General features: G+C 39.9%; 1 protein-coding gene across 1 annotated transcript in view; it reads right to left on the bottom strand.

Annotated features, from left to right (window-relative positions):
- Positions 1-17,461, bottom strand: part of GALNT1 (polypeptide N-acetylgalactosaminyltransferase 1) — an 86,664-nt gene extending 69,203 nt beyond the window's left edge. The window contains 1 exon segment of the mRNA XM_030963588.1: positions 17,329-17,461. The gene's annotated coding sequence lies outside the window, so the exon portion shown is untranslated.
- Between the last annotated feature and the right edge of the window lie 987 nt (positions 17,462-18,448).

Here is an 18,448-nt window from a genome sequence, read left to right on the forward strand (position 1 = left end):
CCGCACATCTAATTATGTCTCTGGACACTGAGAAATCATTTCTTCCAGCACTCTGGCATGAGACAGACCACTGTCTATTCAGCTCTATAGCTTCATTGCAAAAGAAATATAAATATTGGAGTTCTAAATTAAATCATTTGTGGCTGTACACAAAGCTAAAAAAGGCTGTTTATATATTTACCAACTTAGGAACCAAATGAAACTATAAAAAACCCCTCACAAATCTAACAGGAAGTAGTTTCTTGCACTATGTAATTAGCACTTGTTAATCAAAGAGGAAAATGAGAAAATTGTATTCTTGTCCACAAGCTTTTACTAAGTCTTAAATCATCACACATTACAATATTAGCCCCCAGTAAGTAACTGAAATCTTAGAGACAGCTGTTTAAGAGGTGAACAAGCACATCATAACTCCAAAGTCCAAAATAACACATTGCTTATGAGGAGGACTTTAACTCAGGGAACAGATAAGTTTACAGTACACAAAAGTAAACCTTTAGAAAAAAAAATTACCCTAGGGCACAGAATACAGACAACCTCCCCCAGAAAAAAAAAAAAAGAAAAAGAAAAAAGTCTGGCCTAGGGACTCAGTCCTTTGAAAATATTAATGTTCTATTTAAAAACAAAATTTTGTGGTGAGGGAAATAAATAGTGAAGAGGGAATGGTTTTCTGCCTTCTGCCAGATTTAAAGCTTTTCAGTAAAACTGTCTGTCAGTGTCAACAGGAGAAAACATACCCAAACCAACAAACTGCTTGGCTGAGCATATGTCTTCATGCACAAATACTAACCCTCCCACAGAAATTCTAGTTTCGGATATATGCATCTGCCTCCAGGCAAAGCTCTGCTGCTTGCAACAGTATCTGAAATTTGGCTGAGCTGACAAATGACTATCATTTCTCACTTGCAAGAGTAGCAAGATCACTTTAAACAACAGCAGCAACAAAATATTCCATTCTTCTAAGTAAAATGAAGAAGGCAAACTTCTTCTGGCTTCAGGTGAGATAATGGTCCCTAATTGAGGAAGTTTTGTTTACCATGGAGGAACACAGGAAGCATTACGTTATCAAGTTTCCAAAACAATGGATTCAGTTAGTAACACCGATCCCAATTTTTTTCTTGTCCCTTTTTTGTAAAGTCAGTAACTACTTTCAGGTAGTTGAAACAGCATTCTGAGAGCCATTAACACTGTCAAAACAAGGGTGAGGAAACTGCGACAATAACCCAATGAATTAGCTTTTCTAAAAAAAGCACTGCTGTTTTAATGCAGCCTTTGGCAATGCAGCAATTCAGCCCACAGTTTCCCAAATCATGCTGCAAACCTTCAGGTTTCTTCCTAGAAATATCCCATTTCATTTGATTTACTAATTGCTGAGTCAGTCAGCTGTTTGCAGCATCTTTCTTTTTACAAGCACAAACCCAAAAGATATTTCAGTATGCAGAAAACAAGGTATAGACTTTACAAATACATCATGCTTAAAAGAAGTGGGGAAAAAAAGGCAAGAAAGCTGAAAATCAGCACTGCAGCTCAAGGACTGCATAATGACACCCCTTAGTCCCTAAGCATTTGCTCTATCCCCACACTCCTCTCTGATAACATCACAGTCACAGATTCAGAGCTAATTCAGCACAGAAATAAACTGCAATCGAGAAATTTTTGCAATCTATTTCACAATATTTGCCTAAGCAAGGGAAGGAATTCCCAGGAAAAGACTTTACTTCTGCAGCAGGGGCAGACACATGACGCTAACAACGTAATTTTTAAATTTTGAGAGTTGCCGCTTTTACACTAAATCTCAACATGTCTATTATGTGGTACCTCTATCTTCTATTCTGTCCAACTCTGTAGTGGTTTTCAGTTATTCTTTATCAATTTTCCACCTCAATTTTGCCAGCTCCTGAGCAGCTGGGCCACAAACATTGTTAATTACATCATAACATCATGAGGAAAGGATTATTAATCTGATATTTGGCAGAATGCTTCAGGGAATGAGAAACATTCATTACTGGAAATCTCCACCAGTTATTCAGATATGAATTTGACCATTTAGCATTTTCAATAACTGGAAAGACATGAATTAGTTGCTTCCCTTAACACCAGATTCAGGATTGAGGAATAATTCTTGCTCGAATTTTCCAGTAAGAGATGAAACAGGAATCTTCTATATAGAGGCTCATCCTAGTATACATCAAAATCTAGGTAGCAATATGAAGACAAGCAGAATGTTGAAGTTTCTAATCAGCCCCTATAATTACTTAAGATAAAATAGTGCAACACACAGGCTAGGCACCCACTATGCTGAAGGAGAGTCATGATATTGAAAACTATCACTTACAGAAGAATAAAATCGGAACTTTTAATTTTATGAGTGGGTCTGCTATGCTACAGAACATTTCAGCATGCATCAAAATGAAAGAAGGCACCTTTTAAAAATACAATTAAATGAAAAGCAATAAAAAATTTATCATATTACTTTTGTTCAGTCAACACTGAATTCCTTTGGACACACAGGAAAAATTTTGGAAGCACTATACTGTCTTAAACCACTTAACCCAAAATGATTAACTTTCATGCAGCAAAGCAAGCAGGGAGCTCTCAATACTTCTGCCAACCTCATGACAGACCAAAACAAAGCCTCCCCACCCATTCAGCTCTCAGCGCAACTGTTTGTCAAAGTTATGTGCTTTGCAAATGACTCCTCAACATTCCTCCTCAGGTGGAAAGTATCAACTAACTTTTCCATATAGGTTAGGAAATCTACTGTGCTATTTAAAGACTCAAATTCAACTCATCGCTAGTAACTAAACTACAGAAAGCAGTGCCAGCTAAAACAGCATTTCTAAAACCTTCCTCTGCAACTGAAAACCTCAGGCTTGCAAATTCCTCCCTGTGAGGCTCCCACCAAATAAGACCATTCATTCGTCAAAATATCTGAGCTGGGTTTACATGATGATAGATGAAAATTTAACTTCAAAATACTTTGATATAAAATTAAGAATCAAATTATAAGTAGTAGTTCAAGTGCTTCATCAGCTTCGAAAGAATAGCAAGTGCTGAGAATGGGTATTTGCTTTGCAAGCTGAAGTGTTCTCCAGACCAAGAATGTTCAAACCAGTGATTTGTCAGCATTGCTCTTACATTTGTAGCAAAAAGTGTTGCACACTTCCAGAAAGCAAGCTCTAAATAAACTCTAAATAAAAATATGATGACTTAAATACAATCATTTCAGCAAAAGCCTTATCAGCCTTCCATATTAATGGAAAAATTACATACAGAATGGAAAATTAAATTTGATTTTCCAAACCATAATGACATTCTGCTAATTCATCAAGAATGAATATGGCAAAAAAGTTTGTAAAAGACTTACAGTTCAATGTTATCTTCAGCATATGAATGTAAAAGAAAATTACAAATATTTAAAGAACATGTACATCTAACTTTTTATATATGGTCCACAGTTTGGAATACCATGTAACTTTTTGCTCAAGAGACATCATGTTTTATCCAAATACAGATACTGTCTTTCCCACCTCCCCAACAATTATTCCAGCACATCCCAGGACTATATTGGTGTGCCCCATGCACTAAATTAAAGCAGAGAATATGACTACTCTATATTTTACTGGGGCATATAAACCCATCCCAGATCTTGCAAAGATCCCACTGGTATTTTCCTGGAAACTAAATCCTATGTCAAGGGTAAATTTTGCCTTAGTCAGAGTCCAGAGGGACAAGAAGGAAGAAGGTCAAACTGATTTTTTTCCTATATGAAATTGGCTGAACAGGCAAACCATGCTAGTCAGAACTTTTATCTGTCAATAGGTAAATTGTTTTCAATCAACCCTTCCACATTCCCTTCACAGTTCTGGATTTGCCATCTCTTTTACTAATTACCTTCCTATACCTTTGTAACTTCACTATTTGAAAGAAGAAGTAGTGAAATATTATTTAGCCATTGAAATATTTTGTTATCTTCTAGAGCAACACATTTTATTCTGTCTTGCCAACTTTTCTGTTCCCTTTTCCTACAGGTTTTATGTTGCCCAGCACCTGTCTGACTTTATTTTGAGCTCCTGATGAACCTGCCAAAGCCTCTGATTCTGACAGAATGCAAACTACTTTTACCTGCTAAAAGATGCTCGGTAGCATCACTCTTGCCATCCAATCCCAATTCTCCTCAATCTCAAAAATTTGCTGTTTGAGGCAATATACTTCTGCAATAGTTCTCCATACAGCAATGTCTCATTATCAGATTTTTTTTAAAGCAGGAGGCCTAGCCTTTAACTATTTATGAGGTACACACTTACCAAAATAATTCCAAGCTGAGGAGCCAACAGTACAGTTTTTCAATATTGTGACCCAGTGATTTACTTATAATGCTTTGGAAAGTATGTCAGTGACCCATGAACATCACCAGAATGGCAGGAAATTCGAGTATAGCAGGATGATTTATATTACATGCAATTTGGAATTTTTTTGCTAACATGTAGAGTAACCTCTGTCAGAAAGACCAAGATAAACATATAATTCAGATACCATTACCAAGAGATCAAAAAATAGATACAATTCACCTTAAGACAACCTATACTTTTTCTTAGGGTTTAGTAATTTCAAGGCTTGATGTAACCAACTCCTTTCATGATTACACTGGTTTGTGCCAAGAAAGTTGTTATTATTTATTACAAGTACAAAAAGCAGATAATTCAGGTAAAAACTGGAATGAAATTATAGGTGACAGCAATGTTAAAAATCTGTCCATTCTTACACTAACATTTCACTTTAGTAACAGTCAAGTCTTTAAAATCATATCACCTACTAGCATTCATTCAGAAAAGTCAAGAATATTGTTTATTAGAGCAAGGTATATAAGGTATTGTTTATAAGAGTAAGGTACCCAGTTTGATTTTAGTGCAGGAAATATTAGCACAAAGACAGTAAATTAGGATTCTTTCTTTCCTTTTCCTCATGCAATTCAGAAAGCAAATAACCTGGGTTATCACTCTCCTTAATTACATCAGCTCGCATACTTTATATGTGTGAACAATACATTAATCTTCTCATCTAGTCTGCTCTCCCGTGCTCCTCTTTGGTTTTCCAACAGAGGAACAGGAGATGTCATACTTACTAAATAGTCACTTTATCAGCTAATTGTCTCTTCTACAAGCAGCTTTCAACTATTCCCATTAAGAATAAAAGATACAAAAATAACTCTTTCCATAAATTCAGACCAAACAGTTCCTAAGCAAACTGTGGAAATTTTGTTGCAGGGAGAAGAAACATGATCAACCATCCATTAATGTAAGTCGAGCAGTTTAACTTTTACCACTGTGCTCTTCTAATAAACTGCCCTGTAGCAGCATCTGGATACTTTTTTCATAATTTAAAAGGACCAGCTGCAGTACCAGCCACAGCACACTGGAAACAAAAAATAAAAAAAGACTGACAGAATGTTGATGCTTAGAAATAAATTGTGGTCTATCTGTAAACAGATCTTGTTAAAACAATTTATCCTGTCTTGTGGAAAGCAGAACTTTTGGGTTTGTCTCCCACAGACAACAATAACCTCAGCACCTTGCTGCTGCTGCCTCTTACAAGCTCTCCTTTACTTCTCCACCTCCAAAATGTCCATTCCCCTCACAATACTAAGACATCTTCCCTATGCCTCTTAATTACCAAATCATCAGTGGGTATCAGATGGCTAGGGTTTGTTCCAAGGTTCAGGTATCCCATCTGGCCAGTCAAAAGCAAGGCTCACTGCTGAACTGGCAGGCTACAAAACAACAGGTAAATGTTGAGTTGTCTTTTTTCAATTTTCTCCAGAATTGTGTCAATTTAATATTTTGGGGGTTTTTGCCCATCAGGTATTACTACAAGCCATCAACAAATTGGAGCAGGATGGTGGTGGGGGCACAGGGTAAGAATAAGGGAGGGCTGAGGGTGAACAGAGCAGGAGATCAAACTGTCCTGAAAAGGAAACTCTTCCTCTCCAGCCAAAATGATTTTTGTTGTCTGACTGGGGCAATCTTCAAGTAAAAACACTATTAGCTTTCACAAAAAGGAGTACCACATTTCAGTGTCACCACACTTGACATAGGATCAGAAACCAGGCAGACAAACTGGGAACAGAATCCCAGCCAGTGGTGGTACACCCAGGGAAATGCCCCTCCCATCACTTAAGTTTGGATATTTGATCCATACATATGCAGGCAAAGCCAAAAGTTTTCAAGTTTTGTGTATTCACTTTTTGTGTTTTAAAGTTTTGTCCTTACCTTTCCTCTCTCTTGAAAGAGCAATAAAAAATAAATTATTTATACATCTTAAGCTTTCTTTTTGAAGCTGAACAGAAAACAATATTTCCTCCATAAACCTTCATTTACAGTGGACACAAAGATTTTCAGACATATACACAGTTTTAACACAAAAGTGTTTTAAAATTTCCCTAGTCTACATACAGTTGACTTCGTAAGCTTGGAGGCTTTTCATTTATGTTCCTCCATAAACATTCAAGCTTCTATGATTTTTTTTGGCTTTTTACCCATCCATCTGAAACAAATCCCTTCTGGAAAAGGAAGATAATTCTTCAACAAGTATGCATGAGACTGGCTAAACTTCTCCAGTTCCAGCCACCACCAAAAGAGCTAAACTCCTTTCCTCAAAAACTAAGACTTGGAAATGGAAGTTTTAAACACAGTGTTTGTCAGTTGGGCCATTGTGATGATTTCCTTTTCAATAAGCCTGACCATAACTAGACTTCAATCTACTTCAAATACACCAGTCTTCATTTTGCTCTTAAAGCCTTGTCTCACTTCCCTGACATATCCTAGTTTTACCTTTTAGGTAACAGTTTAATAAATTGTTAAAACATAAAGAAACTCATTAAGCTATTCAAACTACATTGAAACATCTTTAGAAAATTAAATTATGTCAATAATAACTCACATGTGAAGGAAAAAAAAAGACCTTACATCTTTTCTGGATACTCTCCAAGCACCAGTACAGTAAAATGAACATTCTCAGTTAGCTGACTTTGAGGTAATTTCCTTTTTTTTTTAAATTTAAATTCTTGAGTTACACTAAAAGTGATGATTTTCTGGAAAACACTGAGCTTCAGTTTCAGACAGCCAGATCTCTAAGAAATGTGAAACCATGTATCAAAACCCCCAAATTACTCTATTATTTTGACTTCCTTTGGATACATTTCTCCACTCTCGTTCTTGAATCATTACCATGTTCTTCTGAATAAAATTAATGATTCACCCAACCACTCATCACACACCCAGAGAAATGGAAGAAATGGAGAAATCACAAATCATGGAAACCTAAGGTGGTGTGCTACAACAATAATTGATATAAGCTGTTTTAAACTAACAATTAGCCAGCATTTTACAAGTGACAGATAAAGATGCAAACAGTCTCTTAGAATAATGAAAAATTCCTCTTGGGTTTGCTCCACAGAAATATCCCACACAGCTCATCCCTGCCGACGGAAGCGGTAGTGAATCATAGCAGTAAAAGATGGTTTGGTTGTCAGAAAGTTAGTTTCAAATATTTTTACAGTCACAGAGTTGAAAATGTAGCTATGAAGATTGCAAGGTCAAACATCTGATTTGGAAATAAGTGCCTGATGTGCATGGTATTTAACTCTTCTGCACAGAAGTGGTCATAAAGACAGTTTGTTCACCTTAAAAATCATTCCATTGTGGATTCTTTGATTAAAAATGCTCATGATCCAAACTAGCAGATTAGTGCAAACTACTGACCACAACTCACTGCTATCCAACTCTACTGTAAATAACATGAGGTATACTATAAAAAAAACCAATAAAAGGCATTGTTTTACTGACAGAAAGCAAGATGTTTTATGAAGTTTTCCATACAGAGGAAAATGTGGTTAAAAAAGGAGTCCTTAGATGCCTCTCAAATATACATAACACTCGCAAAATATAGAGAAACCATTGTTTCAAGCTCTTAGAAGCTCCTACTGTGTTTGGGAAAGAACAATTTGGGGAGAGGAATGAATAGTCATAATAGTCTAAAACTGCATAAGAAAGCTTTGATATGATCCAAAGCAAGAAAATTACATATTGTTGTACTTTCATGAATCGGATCCCAGCTGAGATTGGGTCAATTGGTTTCTTGCACACAGCAGATTTCAAGCATTAACTGCCTGCAGAAGAGTGATTAGTTTTCCTGGACATGGAAAGACAGAATAAAAGATGTGATTTGACAGCGCTGCAAGATCCAAAAGCAACTAAAAGAAAGAAACACGAGGAGGAAAGGAAAGAAGATAAATAACATCTAGTAACAAGGGGGTTGGTTTAATGGTTTCTATAGGGTTTCTTTTTTTAAAGATTTAACAAATTCAATACACAAGATTACTTTGTTTCCTGTGGGCATTGGTTACCGTAATTTTTTTTAATTAACTACTGCAGGTATAAAGATTTTATGATTTAGAACTGCAGCACAAAATTAGATACAGAATTTGTCAAGTATATTTTGCTAGAGAAAAAAGTTTTGTGCTGAGTCTGCATACATAATGTATTAATTACTTTAAAATGTTTTAACCAGCTCTGGTTGCTCACTAGACTCCTTGAATTCTTCATGCTTTCTAAACACTCTTTTTCATTTGATGACATGACACCATAGCAGAATAATGTGAATAATATTATGAAATAGCATTTGAATATGTAAAAGCAAAAAAAAAAAAAAAGCTGTATCACATGCCTTTCAATTATCCAAGTTCAGATTTTCTTCAGATGCTCTGATGTACCACAATTAAATATCTTCCAACTGCACTCTTGCAAGAGTTGATGGATTGCTTAATATTTTCTGCAGGAGTCCGTGAGTGTCACTGGGCAGTCATGGTACCAATGCTTTTCTCTTCTTCAACATTTTGTACAACAACAAAGTTAAAATACAAGCAGTATTTTAACTACCAACACACAACTTTAGACTTGATAAAATATTAATGCAGCTCCCAGCAATTCAATGAATCTATTCACAGCCAAACATCAAATACAAATTTTAGAGCACACAAAAACCTATAATGAAGACTATTTTTTTCTAAAGCTATACTAAGAACAATTTTAAGTCCTCATAACATCAGTTGTTTTGAAGGCTAGATTATCAGCCATTTACTTCTGGAACTCTGCATAGATCAACATCATCCTTAAGGGCAGCTTAGGCTACACAATTTCAAATTATTTTATTCCAGTGTCCATAAAATCTGTGATATCACACATAAAACCAATTTGATGCTCAAAATAACCCAAAAAACAACAAACTAAAATATTTTTGATAAGTATGCAATCTAACATAGCAGCAGCTGCCACACTCTGATCTGTTTTAGCGGGGAACTTGACAAAGAATGAAGAATTCCTGAGCATCCCTCATGTCACATGGTTCTCCCTGTTCACTTCAGTGCCCAATTAAACCACAGTAGAAGTTGCAGGAAAGGGAGCACTGAGCAGTTTGGAGTTGTTTTCTCACAGCTATCTCAGACCACTTTTCCAAAAGGTTGCCAGGCTGTTCTTCTAGGAGGGCAGATAATTAGATTAAAGCTAAGTCTGAAGCAAATGTATGTTTAACTTACTGGACTTTCCTATCTGTAACCCTGCTTATACACACACAGCACTAGAGCAAGGAACAAGCCCCAGTAAGAATCTAAAGTCCTTTCAAAGACTCTAAGATGGTACAGAGTGTATTTTTGACCTGCATTAGGGCTCATGGAGGTGGTAGTGTGCTTTTCTACTTCCTAAAGTTATGGAACAACTTTCTATTTTTCATGCCATTTCTGAGACTTTCAGTTCACAAAAATAAGCCTCAAAATCAAATATTTAGAAACATCAGCCTGAAGAAGTTCTTCAGCTATATAACCATTCTTTGCAGACAGAGGGCCTTAAGGGATGACTTTCTTTTTTCTTGAAATATGTATTTCAAATAAATCATAGCACCTCTGCTGCACCTTAGGAAGCTTAATATTTGTTGTATGATGTGTACACATCCACACTATCTCCAGAATTTGAAAACAAAACAAGTTTACTAAACTATTACTAATTTAAGTACCCAGCTTTCTAAAACTTCTAATCAGCAAGCCCTGAAGAAAAAATTGGAAGAGTACATTGGAAAAGGGATGAACAAAGTTACACACTGCTAGCAGGGGTGGGGGTTTTCTTTGCTATTCTAAGTAGAGCTGTTATTCAAGTATCTCTTTGGGACTGCTCTGGTGTGCCCTCTTCAACCATTTTTCAAAGATAAGGATAGCAGATATTTGATTAATTCACATGACACTATAGACAGTAGCCTTAAAAACCACAAAGTCATCTAAAAAAAACAAGTTATGTGCAGATGCATACTTAATTTCTTGATGGCAAACTCACAAACTGGACATCCAAATTAATATTCTAATCAGGACAAACAGAAATAATTACTAACAGAAGTATTGTCTGGAAACAGTAGTTAAAGCTGAGTTTTGCACCTAAAATTTGGTTTCAGCTTCTGTGTTTGAAAAGTGTATCAATCCCAATTACCCTAAGTATGTAATGAACTGAAAATTAAATAAATCCATTAGTTTAATTTTAACCTAAATGAGTCCTTAAAGATACTTTAAAAGTGCTCCATCAGTGAATGTTCTCAATTGAATGTATTTAAGGCAGAAACATAATGAACAGGATATGCACATAAGAGCCTGGGCTGCTCTTAATGCTAAATTATTCATAGTCGTAATCAAACTGATGAATATCACAGAGTGAAAAGACAACTCTGATCAATCTTAATTTTTTGCCCACAACTAATATGCTTTTGGGCCATCAGAAGATTTGGAAGCCTATTTTACATGGGGTATGTTTACTCTTTTAAAAAAATTAACATCTAGTAAAGTTAAGAACTGACCTCATGAAATGACATCTACTTGTTACCCATCTGCTTGTTGGGTTGGGGTGAGAGGCAGCTTTATGCTTGATCTTAGTCCTTGCTCACCCTGGCCATGGTAGTTAAACTCATTTTTGAACGTTGTTGTGGAGACATCTGGTCAAGGCAGGGGATTCTCCTGCTCTTGGGCAGCCTCACCTTGATCACTGTGTTCAGTTTTGGGCACCACAATACAAGAAACACATAGAACTATTAGAGAATGTCCAAAGGAGGCCAACAAAGATGGTGAAGGGCTTGAAGGAAGCTGAAAGAGAAGCAGCTGAAATCACTTGGTCTGATCAACCTGGAAGAGACTGAGGAGAGACCTCACCATGGTTACAAATTTCTCATGAGGGGAAGAGGAGGGGAAGACACTGATCTCATCTCTGTGGTGATCAGCCACAGGACCTGAGGGAGTGGCCTGAAGTTGTGTCTGGGAAGGTCTGGGTTGGACAAGAGGAAAAGGTTCTTCACACAGACAGTGGTCAGGCACTGGAAGTGCCTGGGTTCCCCAGAGGAGTGGTCAACCAGCCTGACAAGGTTCTAGAAGTGTTTGGACAAGGTGTGACTCCTGGGGACGGTCCTGTGCAGGGACAGGAGTCGGACTCAAAGATCTTTGTGGGTCCTTTCCAACTCAGCATATTCTGCAATTCAAACCAATACTAAATACCTCCTTGTCTTTATAGACAGACATAGTCATTTGATCAATTTTTCATTCTGTTTTTCAGTCAGCTTCACCATTCAGGTATCTAATAAGAATTTTCAAATCTCTCTATATATACCAGTATTCTGTTACCAGTATTCCCATCTTCCCCTGGTTTGTTCCTCACAGACATCTGACAAACAAATAAAAAACACCAAAACAAACCAAACAAACAAACCCTTAAAAAAAAAAAAAGGGTAAACTCAAAAGCCCAACCAACCCCAAAATTTGTTTCCTTCTCCCTGGAAGAATCCTCTGTCATTATCACCTTCCTTTTAATTGTCAGCGCAATTCTGGTTATCATTTGCAATTTGCACTAAAGCACCGCTAGCATACTGAGAGAAGGTTTAAAAGGCATGAAAAAGAGATAGGATAACAATAACCCGTGGCTAAGGAAAAGTAAACAGATCGGGATTCAAGTTCTTCAGGTTCTATTGGCCTTTCTCATGTGGTGCCTGTAAAATCAGACCAGTATTCCTGCCTCCTGTCAAACTACTTATTGAGAGATATGTATGTGCTCTGTTATTTTCATCATTCCTGTGGCTGACAGGAAGCACCAGCTGAAATTCTGGAGTCTATTCTAATGCACTGTAAAAATGAAAAGTCAAAGAACATGACATACCCTCTCCCTTGCCTGTAACAAGTTTTCACAAGCAACTTAGATGCTGAATATCATTCTGACTCAATTGTTCCACATAACCAGGATGACAAAGTTTGTCCTATGACCTCATCTATGCATCAAGAACTCTGTTACAGGAAGATATATTGGAACTCAACATGAAAATAGTACTGCATCCCATTACAAAGAAATATTTGCACAACACTAAGACTTCATCTACAGTGAAGAAATCCTATTTAAAAAAATATAATTCCTAGAGATTCAACCACTTGCACACTTTAACCAATATTGGTACCAGTGAAAACAAAGTAAAATTTTCAAAAAAATTTACAATATTACACTGGCTTGCAATTTACAGGACAAAGTCTTATAAAGTAAGATGAGGATTAAGGAACAAAAGAGCAGTTCACACATTCTGCCTCCAAAGGATGTTAAGGTTCTTTCAGCTAGACAGCAAAACACTGAACTGGATTATCTGTTGGATAAGTTTTCTAAAAGAGTAAAGTTTCTAAAAGTTGATACCAGCATGGCACAAGAAAAAAAAGTATGAAAACACTTCCCTCCTTAAATAAGATTCCTACCTGTATATTTCTCTTAAATGGTAGTCTGACAATAGAGCTGAAACTATCAATGAGAGTTGCTGTGGTCATTAAACACTGATTCCAATGAAATGGCACCATTACAAACCTCTTACTCTCAAGGATAACTTTTTAGTTCCAAAGAAATGAAACTGACCACTCTAATGCCAAAATAAAATACTGTAGGAAAAAGAAAAAAACTGGTTTGAAGTCTATTCATAGTCAATTGCCATACCACAGTTTACCGCTTAAGGAGAGGAGAAAGAAAAAAAAAAACCAAAACAACAAAAACATGGTTTTTATTCGCAAGGGTTTTTAATAGTTGAAAATAAAGCTCTGGATCACTAAAACAAGATCGGCAAATGGTATCAAAAGCCAGTTTAGGAAGACTAACTTGCCAAGGGTACCTTTTCTAAACTAACCAAGTCTCCAAGCACATGTGCTTTCAATGACAACTGAGGTTATGAGCTAAACACACCTTTTCCATGCTGGCTGTTCAGATCCACTGGTCAAAGACAGGAGGAATCAAAATCGCTTTTCCTGTAAGGGACTACAAACCAGCACTCAGCAAGATGCATAGTGAAGGGCTTTAGAATTCAAGCTGATTCTCTTTTGTGGGTTATAAAAAGACCTTAATGTGAACCCAATGGTAATAATGCCTCCAAGAGTTGGGAATTCCTACAACAGCACATGTATGAGATAATTTATGCAGTGCTCAAAGTCACAAGCTTCCAATTTGCCAAAAGTAAATGCCCCTAAAGAACCTTCATATTTCATACTGCAAAACTGTATTTAAGTAATCAAAAAGTGAATAATAGAGCAGTTAGCCAGCTCTTTAATACATTAGCTAAAAGTATATCAATTCCATTGATTTTTACAATGGGCTGATTTCACATAATGGATTAAGCTCTCTAGAAAGACTGTAAAGGGGAAAAAATGCTTTGCCAGAATTAGCGGAAGATGGTGTCAAAGTGCTTTTATGACAAGCATGCAGTTAAAACATTTTATTTGGGGATACTAAATTTAGAGTACTTCTGTCAGGAATAGACCTGGTGCTAACAGTTGAGTAAAAGCCATGATTTCAACACTGAAGATATATTTTCAATATTTCTGTCATGTTTTCTTTTAAGTATTTTATTCCTAGCTAAGAAGCAGGAAGTTTGAACTAGGAATATGTAATCAAACTTGGAACACAACAAAAGGTTAACAGCAGGATGCTTCAAGGATCCACAAAGCTAGCAACATTTAAAAGCACTAATTAATGACCTGGAAAAAAAAGCAGAAAAGTTAATAGTTATATAGGTTGATCAAGTACTTAAGTCCAAAAATACAACCAACTGGAAGTTAAACAACCATGGCGTACAGGTAATACACTGGCAGATAAAAGTCAATGTTAATAAATGCAGAAGAAGTGTCACTGAAAGTTAAATAATTACTAGTATGGTCAGCAACCTTCTAAATTAAGTAGGCCTAGTACAAACAAGAGGATTACAAGCATCCCTGTGGAACTCAGGGAAGATGTCTGCTCAATATGAGAACCTCGCTGCTGATAATTAAAAGTATCAAGATTCAAAAGCAGCAGTGGCAAGCACTAGCAAAACTGCCTTCATATAAAACTACTGCTTCATTCTTAATGATGACCTGAAAAAGGTTGCTGCAGCATTATACTAGGTAAAGAATTAGAAATCCAGCAGAAAGGGTCAGAAGACAAAGAATGAAAAAACACAGTTATAAGAAGACTAAATGTAAACAGAAAGGAAATAATTTACACCTCAAAAATTAAGATGCTGCTCAGTGAAAGCAGGAAATATACAGTCCAGAGATACTCTTTTTTGATACAATGCATAATTGAATATTCACTTCTGTCTAGTGCATCTTTATAATAAGTAATCTATCACTATTCAAAGGAAGACAGAAAAAATTGTTTGGGATGAAGAACATCCCATGTAATGATCCAAGCCTACTTCTATTAAGTATTGGTGCAAGACACATACCATGACAGAAGTATTCAACATTTACCTTCTTTAACACTTCTTGTATCTGCCATGAGTTATTCAACCAGATGAACTCCAGATAAACTCCAGTGTCCCAATTTCAATACTAAATCAACATGTTGACCCTTCAAAGGAGGAGGGGGGGCACCAAAACCACCTCCTTCCAAACAAACTTTAAAAATCAAAGAGCAACACAGAAAAGCAAATGATGCACTATAAGGCCTGAAGGATAGCATAACATGCTTCCAGATTTTGGTTTTGAATTTAAGGCAGATAAAAGAACTCCAAAATTCTTAATGAAGTGATTGGTTAAGTATGAAACAGCACCATTTTAAACAGCACTATTACAGCTATTAAAAGGTATTTTAATGTACCTTACACACAAAAAATCAATTTATTTGAATTTGTGAGTGATTTCTTTTCTTTATAAGCACTGACAGCTCCTTATCCAGCTCAGCTTGAGTTTAGAGATGGTCCCTGCACTTCCATGAGAAGACATCTAAAGACACAGGCTGGGGAAGACTGCAGAGCCAAAGACCATACCATCATGGTCCTGTGAATCAAACTTTTGTGCTACGTGGACACCATATGCCCTAAAATGAAAAAAACCAAAACCTACTAGAAATATAAGATGTAAAATCTGTCAAGAATCTCTTGTCTCTTGAACAAAACATGATGCAAATTGCATTCAAAGGGTTTAAATATTTGGAAGTACTTTATTTTTAGATGCGTGTCCCTGGAGCTACTTTTTGTTCACTGACCAAAGACAAAGATAACACTCCTTTTGTGAAAGAATACAGAAAAATATTTTAAAAGTTTATCAGCTAACATATGGGTTATCAACACATATGCAACAATGCAAGGACAGCAGGATACTATTTACCTAATTCAGCAATTCAGTATTGAAATTTATTCTAAATTACCTCCATTCTTTTTCTGTACAACTTATTCCTGAACTCATTCGAACAAATTCACTTTGAGATGATGAGTGGGGAGGAATAAATTTTTGTATAAAAGTGAAACAGTACCACCTCACCACTAGGCTAAGAAATGACTGTCACATGGTGTTTTCAAAGCATTTTCACGACTTTCATTAGTGTCTTTGAATTCTGAGCAGACAGACATCATCCAGTAAACATCCATGTACCGTCCTTATCACCTTGATATCAAGGATGACTCGTGTGTGGTGTCCTTGCCAGGTAATGTTTGTATCATTTTTCCGAGGATGACCATGCTGCCACAATTTCCCTACTGACAATAACTGTCTCAGGTTTACATTCTTGTTTCACAAGTAAGCCTGAGAAAATGCAGCAAACAAATTCAAAGTGCTAGCAATACAACTTTAAAAAAAGCCCAGCATCACAGGAGGACACAGACACAATTCCAAGTCACAGAAAATGATGAAGCTGGCACTAGAAAGTCAAGTGCTATCTTCAAGATAAGTAATTCTTTGTATTTACAAGAAAAACAAGTTCTGTAGTGCTCCAAGTGTTCAGGGTAGCATGATCTTCTCTGTCTTTGCAAAGGAACGAAGTTGAGAGCAGCAAGCTATAATAATACATGGTTAGTTACATAGTTTTGGTTTGCACAGCTGTTGGCTATGCTCATTTACAGTTCATGTAGTGCCAACATCATTTATATAAACCGAGGAGGCTGTTTCACTCCTGTTCATCGCCATAAAAGTTATTTCTCTCAGCAGCTGCTGCACAAAAATCAGTTTCTATTTCAGTATCTCACGCTCTAAGTTCACGAAGTGGCAGGTTCCAGAATCTACTAAAAACAAGCGGGACCTAAAGAAACTTGCCCATGCTCCATAATGTAAGAGGGGGCGGAGGTAGAGGGGGCAGAAGACACGCACTTCTGCTTTCCTAGAGTGGAAGGAGGTAGTAACCCTCTGTTAACACGGCCAAAGTCACATGAAAACCAAGTTCCTTTAGGCAACCAATTAGAATGAGAGCTTCCCCGAGTCTCTTCAGCTTTATGAATTAAAATACAATAAAATAAGGCTGATCCGGAGCCCAGCAGATAAGATAAACTCTAAAATATTAGTCACATGTTACATAATAATGTAACATCAACTGAACGAACTTGATGTGACAGCGGTGAAGAGGTAGAGCCGACGATGGTGCCCTGGTACTCCCCCCTGCACACACACACACGCACAAACAGCCACGCTGCCGGAGGCTGCTGACACACAGCGGCTCCGACCCCTGGAAGCAGCAACAGGAAGTCCCCAGCCCTACAACCCTCTCCGCGGCAAGAGCACCTCGCGGAGCCGCCGGAAGGCAGCCGCAGGCTGTGTGTGCCCGTCCCCGGCGCCGGCTGCCTCCGAGCGGCCACCGCGGCGGGGTCACTCCGCTCGGAGGAAGCGGCGGTCGGCCGAGGCGGCAGCTCTCCCGCAGGCGGCCGGAGAGGGAAGAAGCCCGGCGCTGCCTGAACTTGGAGCTTCCCTTCCCCCGAGCCCCAGCGCGGCCGGGAGTGGGGCGGGGGAAAGCGGAACCCGAGGCGCCCGCAGCCCACACTCACCTCGGCCCTCCTCTCCGTCGCTGCGGGGCGGACGTCGGGGAGAGGCGAGGGGCGCCGCCAGCCCCGCCGCTGCCGCCCCGGTCACCGGGCGCCCGAGCACAAGAGTCCCGCAGGGTAAATCCTCCGGGCGGCGGCGGGGACGGGCACACACGCCGCTCGTCGCAGCGGCCGCTGCCTCGCACCAAGTTGAGGCGCGGCCGCCGCTGCCGCTGCACTGCCGGGCTGCCGGCGGCCGCCGCTACGGCCCCGGAGAGCCGGCGCCTCCGCTCGCCGCCTCGCTCCGCGGCCGGGGAGCAGCGCTGCACCGCCGCCGCCTCGGCCCCCTCTTCCTGCGGCTGCTGGGAGCCGCGCTCCGGGCGCAGCAGCGCGGTCACACGGAGCCCCGCGGAGGAGCCGCCGCCTCCCTGGGAGCCTCGGAGCCCGCAGCTGCAGCCCCCCGGCGGCGCCCGCTCCGCATGCCCCGCGCTCCGCCGCTCCCGCTGCTGCCGCCGGCGGCGGCGCTCCCGCCCGCTCTCCCGCGCACCACCGCTGCCGCCCGAGCCCCGCTCAGCGCCGCGTCTCCATCGCCGGCGGCAGCGGCGGCGGCGGCGGCGGCGCGGAGAGGCGGGATCAGGGAAGGGGCGGCGACCGCCCCGCGCGGCCCCGCTCCGCCCCGCCGCTGTCCCGGATGTGCGGGGGTCGCCGTGGCGGGGATGTCGCTACCCAGGGCGGGAGTCGCTGTCGCGGGCGTGCGGGGGCCCGACGCCGGCGGGAACCGCTGCCCAGCCCGGCGCAGCTAAGCTGGCGGGCGCCGGTGTCTCCGGTGCCAGCCTGCCCCGGGCGAGGGCGGCTGCCGGCTCTGGCGGGCTCTAGTGCAACACGCATCGACCCGGGGGTCCCTGACCGAAGGCCGAGCGGCGCTTCGAGCGCAGCCCTGTGGGCTGCGGGTGCTTGGCTGCCAGCCGGGTGGCGGCTCTCCGGGGTGTGCAGGCTTTGTACCGGGGAGCAGGTGTGGTGTTTCCCTGTGTCATCCCTGCTGCGCTGGCACCTGCTGCACCGCTCCTAACGTGTGCTTCTAAAGCAGGTCTGATCGGCGGGGATGAGCCGGAACCGCGTGGCACCGGCTCGTCTTTGCTACGCC

This window comes from Camarhynchus parvulus, chromosome 2 (assembly GCF_901933205.1).
Source record: "Camarhynchus parvulus chromosome 2, STF_HiC, whole genome shotgun sequence".
Classification (NCBI taxonomy): domain Eukaryota; kingdom Metazoa; phylum Chordata; class Aves; order Passeriformes; family Thraupidae; genus Camarhynchus; species Camarhynchus parvulus.